Consider the following 10,399-nt stretch of genomic DNA (forward strand, 5'->3'; position numbering starts at 1 on the left):
GGCTCTTGGTGCCTCCGTCCCAGTCACTGAATTGACGACCAACGTTCATGATTTAATCATTGAGTCTAATGTAAATATAACAGCTTAGGTGTGGACCTTGCTTTATCTCCATGATAACGAAGTAGTCTGAATGATATCGTTATGTTGATTGGATTAAGGGCTGGTGAAACTCCATGGTCTGGGGAGGGTTCCTACAACGGCTTACTTCCTTTATACACTTTGAGTACAGTCATCAACTGAGTGCTTTGTCTTCTCATGGAAGAACAGCCCCTAAATATCTTTAAAACTACAATGTATAGCTCATTGTTTTAAACCCCATTCACACCAAGGACGATAACGATAACGATATAGTTCTAAAAATTGTTCTAAATATAAAAGAATAGCAGAGTCCACACCACAACTATAACAATAATGTCACAGAAACGATATCATTGGAATCACTTTCAGAACGATTTTTTTTCCAGCTGATGAAGGATAAAAACATTGACAGCCAATGAGAATCCATCCTGCTTTAAAGAGCTCGAACATTTAAGCAGCAGATGACATAACTGCAGCGTGTGCTTCGAATAAAAAGAACAATATCGTGCGTTGGTGTGGACACTAATATACAGTGCATCCGGAGAGTATTCACAGCGCTTCACTTTTTGCATATTTTGTTATGTTACAGCCTTATTGCAAAATGCATTAAATTCATTATTTTCCTCAAAATTCTACAAACAATACCCCATAATGACAACGTGAAAGAAGTTTGTTTTATAATCTTTGCAAATTTATTAAAGATAAAAAATAAATAAGCACATGTACATAAGTATTCACAGCCTTTGCCATGACACTCAAAATTGAGCTGAGGTGCATCCTGTGTCCACTGATCATCCTTGAGATGTTTCTACAACTTGATTGGAGTCCACCTGTGGTAAATTGAGTTGATTGGACATGATTTGGAAAGGCACACACCTGTCTATATAAGGTCCCACAGTTAACAATGCATGTCAGAGCACAAACCAAGCCATGAAGTCCAAGGAATTGTCTGTAGACCTCAGAGACAGGATTGTATCAAGGCACAGATCTGGGGAAGGGTACAGAAACATTTCTGCAGCATCGAAGGTCCCAATGAGCACAGTGGCCTCCATCATCCGTAAATGGAAGAAGTCTGGAACCACCAGGACTCTTCCTAGAGCTGACCACCCGGCCAAACTGAGTGATCGGGGGAGAAGGGCCTTAGTCAGGGAGGTGACCAAAAACCCGATGGCCACTCTGACAGAGCTCCAGCGTGTCTCTGTGGAGAGAGGAGAACCTTCCAGAAGATGAACCATCTCTGCAGCACTCCACCAATCAGGCCTGTATGGTAGAGTGGCCAGACGGAAGCCACAACTCAGTAAAAGGCACATTACAGCCCACCTGGAGTTTGCCAAAAGGCACCTGAAGGACTCTCAGACCAAAGATTGACCAAAGATTGAACTCTTTGGCCTGAATGGCAAACGTCATGTCTGTAGGAAACCAGGCAGCACTCATCACCTGGCCAATACCATCCCTACAGTGAAGCATGGTGGTGGCAGCATCATGCTGTGGGGATGTTTTTCAGCGGCAGGAACTGGGAGACTGGTCAGGGTCGAGGGAAAGATGAATGCAGCAATGTACAGAGACATCCTTGATGAAAACCTGCTCCAGAGCGCTCTGGACCTCAGACTGGGGTGAAGGTTCATCTTCCAACAGAACAACGACCCTAAGGACACAGCCAAGATAACAAAGGAGTGTCTACAGGACAACTCTGTGAATGTCCTTGAGTGGCCCAGCCAGAGCCCAGACTTTAACCCGATTGAACATCTCTGGAGAGATGTGAAAATGGCTGTGCACTGACGCTCCCCATACGACCTGATAGAGCTTGAGAGGTCCTGCAAAGAAGAATGGGAGAAACTGCCCAAAAATAGGTGTGCCAAGCTTGTAGCATCATACTCAAAAAGACTTGAGGCTGTAATCGGTGCCAAAGCTGCTTCAACAAAGTATTGAGCAAAGGCTGTGAATACTTATGTACATGTGCTTTTTTGTTTTTTCTTTTTAATAAATTTGCAAAGATTTCAAACAAACTTCTTTCACATTGTCATTATGGCGTATTGGTTGTAGAATTTTAAAGAAAATAATGCATTTAATCCATGTTGGAATAAGGCTGTAACATAACAAAATGTGGAAAAAGTGAAGCGCTGTGAATACTTTCGAGATGCACTGTATATACATATATAGTGATGGAAATAAGTATTGAACGCGTCAACATTTGTTTCAGTAAATATATTTCCAATGAGGTTGTTCACATGAAATTTTCAAAAGATATCAGTATTAACTCAACAAATCTGGAAATATAAAGAATTCACAACATTAAAGTCCATAAATAAAGTGGAATGACAAGGGAAAAAAGCAGTTCTCTAAGGCAAGGTGAGGCAAGTAACCAGCTGAAATCCATAAGTAATTATACCCCCTATCTGTGCAGATTAATATCAGCTGGGTTAGTAAACTGATGGTCTATAAAAAGGCTTTTCGTTACCAAGGTGTCACTCAAGAAACATCTCATGATGGGTAAAAGCAAAGAGCTCTCCCAAGACCTTCACAACCTTAATGTTGCAAAACATATTGATGGAATCGGATTCAGACGTATTTCAAAACTTCCGAATCCTCCAGTAAACACCATCAGGGTCATTATCCGCAAGTGGAAGCAACATCACTCCGTCATCAACCGGCCACGCACAGGATCTCCTCGCAAGATTTCTGACCAGGGAGTCAGAAGAATAGTCTGAAGAGTAGCCCAAGAGCCAGGGACCACTCGTAAAGAGCTCCAGAAACACTTGGAGGCATATTATATTTACTGAATTTTTTTTTTGACGCATCACATACGTATTTCCCCCACTGTATGTTTCCCTAATAAGGTCAAGACTGGATTATGGTAGTGTGGCATTTGGATCAGCAGCAAAGTCTATAATAGTGAGGCTGGACACTATGAGAAGCAATGAGAACATCACCAGTGTGCTCGTTACAGGTAGTGGAGGAGAAATGCCATTGAGTCTCTGCCAAAAGCAGCTGCTTGTTAATTATTGGATTAGTTTGAGGGGGCATGGAGATAGTCACCCAAGTAAAAGGATGTTGCAGGCCAGTTGGGAAAGAGAAAAAGTTCAAAAATTAAGCTTTGGTTGGACAGGGGTTGAAGCAGCGAGAGACCTGGGAGTATATGAAAATGAGTTTTGCCAAACTGTAGTATGGCCTAGCATCCCTATTAGATACTTTTGTACTAGATCTGGAACTACTACAAACCAAAGCAATGAATAAACAGACGGATTTGGTGAGTAAATTTAATAGATTAGTGAATATAAGTACAAACATTTTTAACACATTTTACAGATGGATCAAAAGATCCAGTTACAGGAAATACAGTCTCTGCAGTATTAGTTCCCAGTCAGAGGAACGAGATATACAGGCCGACCTCTAAATTTTAAGTATATGCTGTTGAGCTATATGCCATCTTGATAGCATTAGAATGGATTGAACAAAATAAACCAAATAAAGCTTTGTAGTGATTCAGTATCTGCCCTCTGGAGTCTTAAATCAGGTATAGCCAGAAATCATCAGGAACTACTTTATGAAATAATGATAATCCACTCAAGAATAAAGAAGCAAGACAATGAGGATCATGTGGATACCAGCACATATTGGCATTATGGGAAATGAAAGGGTAGACAAAATATCCAAGCAATGGTCTGTATAGACAGGGTGCTCTGTATAGGAGTTAATTAAGTCCAGAAGATGGCAGTAGTGCAACATCAAGGCTGCAAGTTGCCGTTAAAATACAAAAAAGAAGATGATGAATTGTTTGGCGCAATGTTCCACATGTAGACCTGGCTGCAACCTGCAGAACGGGGCGGGGCTACATTGTTGTTCCGCCCACAACCATAACTCTCATTGGTTAGTGGCAATTTAACGTCGTGGACACCTCGGTATTATCACAGGAAATGCAGTTGGTAACAATGCTTCTTAGAAAAGCATTGTTGTGATATTAAGTTGTGTTTGATATTGATTATTAATAAACTACAATACACACTAAATACACTGTCAATTCACACTTAATTCGTTTATTATTATTTAAAAAAAAAAAATGTTTCATTCATAAGTACATTTCCAAGCAAGAATATCAATGAATATTGTTGATGTACAAATTCTTATAGTTGTTTATCTCTGGCTGTTATATATATATATATATATATATATATATATATATATATATATATATATATATATATATATATATATATATATATATATATATATATATATATATATATATGTGCTTTTTAACATTTAAATAAAAGTTGATTATTCTCAGCTAGAGAGTCAAGTCCTAAGATAAAAAAAAAAGTATGAATTAAACTGATAAAGAAAGGGGAAATGAGTTGTGATCACTAGTTAATTGAAATGACAAAAATGTTGTTGGTATAAAAATTATACTGATATTCTTACGAGATGATACAGATACATTGTTACCATTACCCCTTTCTTTATCAGTTTAATTAATCATTTCTCTATTAAGACTTGACACTCTTGCTGAGAATAATCAAATGTTATTTAAATGTTAAAAATCGGTGCATTATTCTGTTATCTGTGCATATATATATATATATATATATATATATATATATATATATATATATATATATATATAGTAACATAGCATTTTAGTGTGTTATCTTAAACATAACGTTTTAAACTCTACTAAACTTTAAATACTTTCAGTGTGAAGGTTCATCATCTCAGTATTGCTGTGTCTTGGTATGTTTCCATAATCTCCCATGTTCTTTTTTTCCCCTGTTTTAAGCGAGTATGAACATGTTCGCGGTTGAGCAATGCAGCACAGCACAGTAAATAAGAGCAGTATTAGACAACAGTTTTATTCATTTAAGTAAGCATTAGATTAAGGCAAGACGCTACATGTGAATATGGTCTTTTTAATAAATAAATAAATAAATAAATAAATAAATAAATAAATAAATAAATAAAATAGCTAGCATGTTAGCCTGAGACCCTCAAAGTTGTGGCTATAACTCGAAACATAGCTGTTAAAGCCCTTCTCCTTCTTACTAGAAGGAATGACAGATGCCAACATCGTAATGCGATGGATTTCATTCACAATAATCCGTGGAAGATCTCGCAAGCAGTGAGTGTAAAAAGCCATGCTGCCAACACCCATTGAAAAAAAGGCTTCCGGTGAAGAACCGGAAGCTGTGTTAGCGGAAGTGAACATGCATAGAGTCAAATAAGAACATGCTGAGGCGTTTACGTCATTACATAGCCACTGACCAATGAGAGCGGTTATGGGCGGAGCGCCACGTGTAGCCCCGTTAAAAGTGCAGCCCCGCCCCTTTCTCCAGGCTGCAGCCAGGACCTTCTCGCCATGTCGCGGAAACGCTGCGTGTTTCGGTGCGAAAGCAAAACCTCTTTGTTTAGCCTTCCGAAAACGGATGAAATTAGGAACCAGTGGTTACTGTTTATTTATAACGCTGTTCCCGATGAGTACAACCCGAATGTCTGCTTATGCACAGAGCATTTCACCGAGGACAGCTTCCTGAACCTGGGCGAGTACAACGCAGGCTACACACAAAGACTGCTCCTGAAACCCGGAGCGACTCCCACTTTATTCGGACAGTCTTGCGTGTCTGAATCAGAGCCGGTACGTGTCTCATTATTTGATCTTTTCAAGATGATTTGATGTTGAGTTCTGCTGTGGACTGTGGAAACGCGGAGTTCTGTGTTGTGGCCTAGCTGAAGTTTCTGCTAACGTGCTAAAGTTGTGAGGTTCAGCCGTGGACACTGTTCGCCGTAAACGTGCAGAGTGACGCGTGTTATTTCTCGTCATGAACTGCAGAGATGGACTCATGTTTACACAAGCCTTTGTTTTCGCTTCGAACTGGACTCAGTTCATCTCCACCTGGTCCATGAAGAGAGTTCTGACCTCAGTGGACCACGTGTCTCAGCCGTGTGCACATTCCCCTGACCCCCTCACCTGTCTGTCGGGGTCATAAGACACACTAAATGTTTATTTTTTTTATACGAGTTGAAGTGTTTCATTTTCCATCAACTGGATTTAATTCTTCATTTTTTTGTTATTTCTGTTAGAGTACATCTCAGCAGGGCCAGGGTTCACAGCAGTTCTCCACTCTATCCAGAAGCCGTCATGTGGGATGTCAGACGGACGGCGTAGAGACGAGATCAGTGGGCACACTGCCTTTAGTGTCGCCAAAGATGCGATCAGTTGGCACACAACTGTCCATGGGTACACTGAAGGGCACGCATGTACGCAGCAAAGGTGTGTGTGTGTATAATTCAGACAGTAAACATGTTCATGTATGGATATTCCAGGTGCAGTGTATTTCAGTCTTGGAAAACTGTAGAATATACAGTGAACTTGAATGCTGCGTGTTTACTCACAGATATTAAAGGTTGTGACTGGATTATCATGTTATTTTACTCAAAATATTTTGATTTGGTTTTTCCCTTTTTAATTATAGGCACCCAGGCTACGGTTTCTTGTCTGGATGTAGGCACTGAAACCGCCCCCATCTCATCAACACCCATAAACACCCGTGCTTTCAGACCACGTAAGAGACCTCGTCTGGAGGAGGAGGACTGAGACGGGCGTTTCTGAAATCATGAAAACCCATGACTCCGCGTATACACCAGGTGACTCGGAGGAGAGGAAACCCACTGATGTCCGCAGCTACTTGGGCCTTGTTTTTTCAACTTGAAAAGGTACTTTTATTACTTTTCACATTATGCTTGAGTTTAAACTGCTGTTCTCTTAATATGTAACTTTTCATAATGTTATAGATCTCCAAGGCCATGCAGCTTGAGATGATGCAGTATAGTATGTTCAGGAGACATGCTAGGAACTTCTTGGAGCTTGCTATAATATACAAGTGGAACTTGGACAGGAAAAAGGTGGCCACATGCAACCACATCCAAAACGTCTATGTCCGTGAAAACCCTGTCTTCCCGAAGTTTGAACATCCAGACAGTTTTTAGGGATCCCAAAAACTGGTTCCACCGAGGTATGCATTCAAACTGTGTCTACGTGATTATGACGGTTTGTGATTCTATAGCCTGACCACGTACAGGAAAATAGCCTACTCTGGGTAATTTTCGAATTTTACAATAGTGTAAAAGGTCCTGAACAAGAAGAGAGCGCTGTAGGATGTGGAAACACTCAGTCATCACTACCAGACATCTTTGCTGGAGGCCTTCCACGGCGTGATCCTGTGTTTTGCCCCCAGGACTGTGGTTTTCTCTTTCATTGCAATGTTGTGCAGGTACTAGACTTTACAGTTTATTTTGTAGCATCTTTAAAGGCATATGTGCATTAGTGGCTACTTGGTTTGTTATTTCACATTAATACTTGTTTTGCATTTGATCTTATTCACTTATCGCAGGTTGTACCTTGCGGCTGTGCATTACAGTGAAAATGCAGACCGTGAACAGGCAACATCAGCGGGACAAGCAGTGTACCCCTTCCCAGGTTCCTGTCCTCACAGTTTGAAAAACCTTCAAAGGAGGGAGTTATTGTCCGTCCACGTCAAGGAGTGGTCGAAAACCAGCAAACTGTCCATCCGGATCAGGAAACTCCAGATATAGCCTCAGCACAACACAGGACTGGAGGACTACGTAGCCCCAGCTGATCAATCTTCGATAGGTGGCATAACGGTGCCGTCTGTAATAAGAAAGGTGGACTCTATTACCATTGTAGATAAAACTGTATAACGCGTACAGTTCAATTGGTGTAAAAAAATTTTTTTACAACTCTTACTAAAAAATAAATATATCTTGATAAATATTTTCTATAGTGACATTTATTTATTTCTTCACATTTTTATTCGTTTTGTTGCAGTGGTATCATGAACATAAAATGTCCTAAGAACATACTCTTCTTTTACTCTGCACTTCAAAGGTCCATAGTCCACTCAGTAAATGTATGAGTTATCTGAAGCGTGTAAGGATTCAAACAGTTCGCTTCGGAGTTTTATAACATTGTATCTGAAAGGTAAGAGTTACCAAATAAAAGCTTAACCACTGTGAAACATTCCGCTCAAGTCATGTTTGCAAGCCTGCTTCCGCTTGTTCATCTGCATTTTCAGAATCTGGCTCGGACTGATAGGGTGAAAACGTAGAATTGCTTTAGAAGCTTTGGAGGTTGGAGCTAACCTAAGGAGTGTTACATTTCCAACTCACGTTTGAGGTTTTTGGCCAATCACAATGTAACAGGTCAGCTGGCCAATCAGAGCACTCCGGGCTTTTCAGAACGAGGGGCTTTGCAGAAATTGGAGCATTTCAGGCATCCTGGGAATAGAGGTACTGCAGTATTACTTGACAAATAATGTTTTTTTTTTTTTTTAAATGTTAAAGCGTGTTCACCTATTTAATTACACCCAATAAACAACATGATTAACGCTTAAAAACTTGTGAAAAATTATGAAATGACTTAAGTTCTCACCCTTCAAAGTGATACGTTTACAGTGAACACCTCTTCCTCTTCGCTCCTCTGTAACTCCTCCCAACCAGCTACAGACGGATAAAACCTCTCACCGTCTGCACGTTCCTCTGTCTCCTGAACACCAGCTACTCACATGACTTCCTGAATACCGTATATGGAGTTGTTCCTCTCTTACACTGATATGCTTCTTGTATGCAATTATGCCCTTCTGCCTAGTGAATCAATAGTTACCCATTGTCTCTGTTGTGTGTCAAGCCTGATATATAGTCTGCATTTCTTTGAATAAATCAGAGCGCTTGCCATTTGAGTTTTGTGTATCTGTGTGTTATTTGGTCATCTCTCCCAAGGCCTTTCACACACAATTCCATCACATCATCAAAAGGTTTTGTTTGAGATTGTGGCAGATGTAAAGGAGGGGAATTTGTACGCATGTCAGGTTTTTTGACAAGAAACACTTCCATGTAGGATACACTGTGTATCCTTGCTCCTCACTCCTCGTTCCTCGCTGTAAATCAGTTGAAAAAAAACCTGACCTCCAACGACACCAGACAGAGGAGAATAGAGGATACTGTACATCTGAGGACATGAAGCAGCAGGCGGTAGCTCACGTTAACCCAAGTGACTGTTATGCACTCCATCTAGAAGAATCAACAGATGCATCTGATCATGCTATCCTGATTGTGAGACCCTTATCGAAATTGAATCACGAGTTTCCCCGTTGATTTGCACAGGCTGTGAGTTCAGCTCCGTTTCTGCTAAACGTTTACGTATTTAATAGTTTAGAATTTTTACATATAGTGTACAATTTGTAATTTGATATTTGGGTCAGTTTGTATTTGTTAGTTAAATTGCACTTACTCAGGATTATGTTTATGCATTTATACAGTGGCCCATTTCCTTAATAATGTCGAATAATTGTACACTTGATTAAAAATATGCATTGTATATTCTCCATTGTAAATAATTGAGGTACAACGTTAAGAACTTGATAAGTGTAACTTAATTTACTTCCTGTTATTTCACGTGGTAAAAGAGTACCTTATAACTTTACACAAGAAATTATTATTGGTATGAATAGCATTAATATTTCTCCATTTATCTCCATATGATAATTTTATTGTAGTGCTGGGTCACAACTTGAGTCCAACATGATATTTGGGTCCTGAGGCAAAACCAGCTGAGAACCACTGGTCTAGGGTTAGACCTGTGGTCGATATCTGTTGTGTGAGAACTAGCTAGTGGATAAGAATTGGCAAACGATCCCATTGGTAGGAAAAAAAAAAAAGAAACAATCAAAATGAAAATCATAACGCTAGACCAGTGGTTCTCAGCTGGTTTTGCTTCAGGACAGAAATTTAATATTGGACTCAAGTTGCGACAAAACACTGCAATAAAATTATCTACATCACAGGACTGCTGAACACTCAAGAAGCACGTGCTAACTGGGGATTCGAGCTCCCAACACCAGGGTGAATGCTCTTCTGTTGCAAAAAAAAAAAAAAAGACACTCCAAACTATACTTAAACCAGTAATGTTACCAGCAATAATGAGAGTTCCAATCTCACAGTCTGTCATCCGTTAATTTTGTATTTTCCATGCAGCTTCTTCACTCAGTATTGCGCAACTTCTAGCTCTGGTTTTGAGTTCCTCCAGTACTGGAGTCACCAAATAGAAAGATTGTGGCAGTGTTTTCATGTTATCGGCCTTTCGGATGAAGCAGACTAATCTCAGTGGACCAGGAAGTAAGTGAAGTACTGGGGTCCAGCGGTATGATGATAGTGAGGATGCAGAAAAGGCCATCTAACGAAGACAAACAGTGGAGGCAAGTAGTTCATGACAAGCACTTGATACGTGTTCAGGTATAAAAAACAAAAACAAATG

The 10,399-nt window shown here is 39.9% G+C and overlaps 1 long non-coding RNA gene across 3 annotated transcripts; it reads left to right on the forward strand.

Annotated features, from left to right (window-relative positions):
• The first annotated feature begins 5,407 nt into the window (after positions 1-5,407).
• On the forward strand, positions 5,408-10,278 carry LOC128629048 (uncharacterized). 3 transcript variants are annotated; one of them, XR_008393360.1, is made up of 9 exons: positions 5,408-5,704; positions 6,151-6,340; positions 6,543-6,783; positions 6,862-7,082; positions 7,190-7,340; positions 7,461-7,752; positions 7,916-8,068; positions 8,163-8,376; positions 8,542-10,278. It is a non-coding gene; the product is annotated as an uncharacterized LOC128629048 (long non-coding RNA). The 3 variants fall into 3 exon arrangements; XR_008393358.1 differs by having other exon boundaries at positions 8,587-10,278; XR_008393359.1 differs by having other exon boundaries at positions 7,976-8,068; positions 8,587-10,278.
• Positions 10,279-10,399: the final 121 nt, after the last annotated feature.

This window comes from Ictalurus punctatus, chromosome 24 (genome assembly GCF_001660625.3).
Source record: "Ictalurus punctatus breed USDA103 chromosome 24, Coco_2.0, whole genome shotgun sequence".
NCBI lineage: Eukaryota > Metazoa > Chordata > Actinopteri > Siluriformes > Ictaluridae > Ictalurus > Ictalurus punctatus.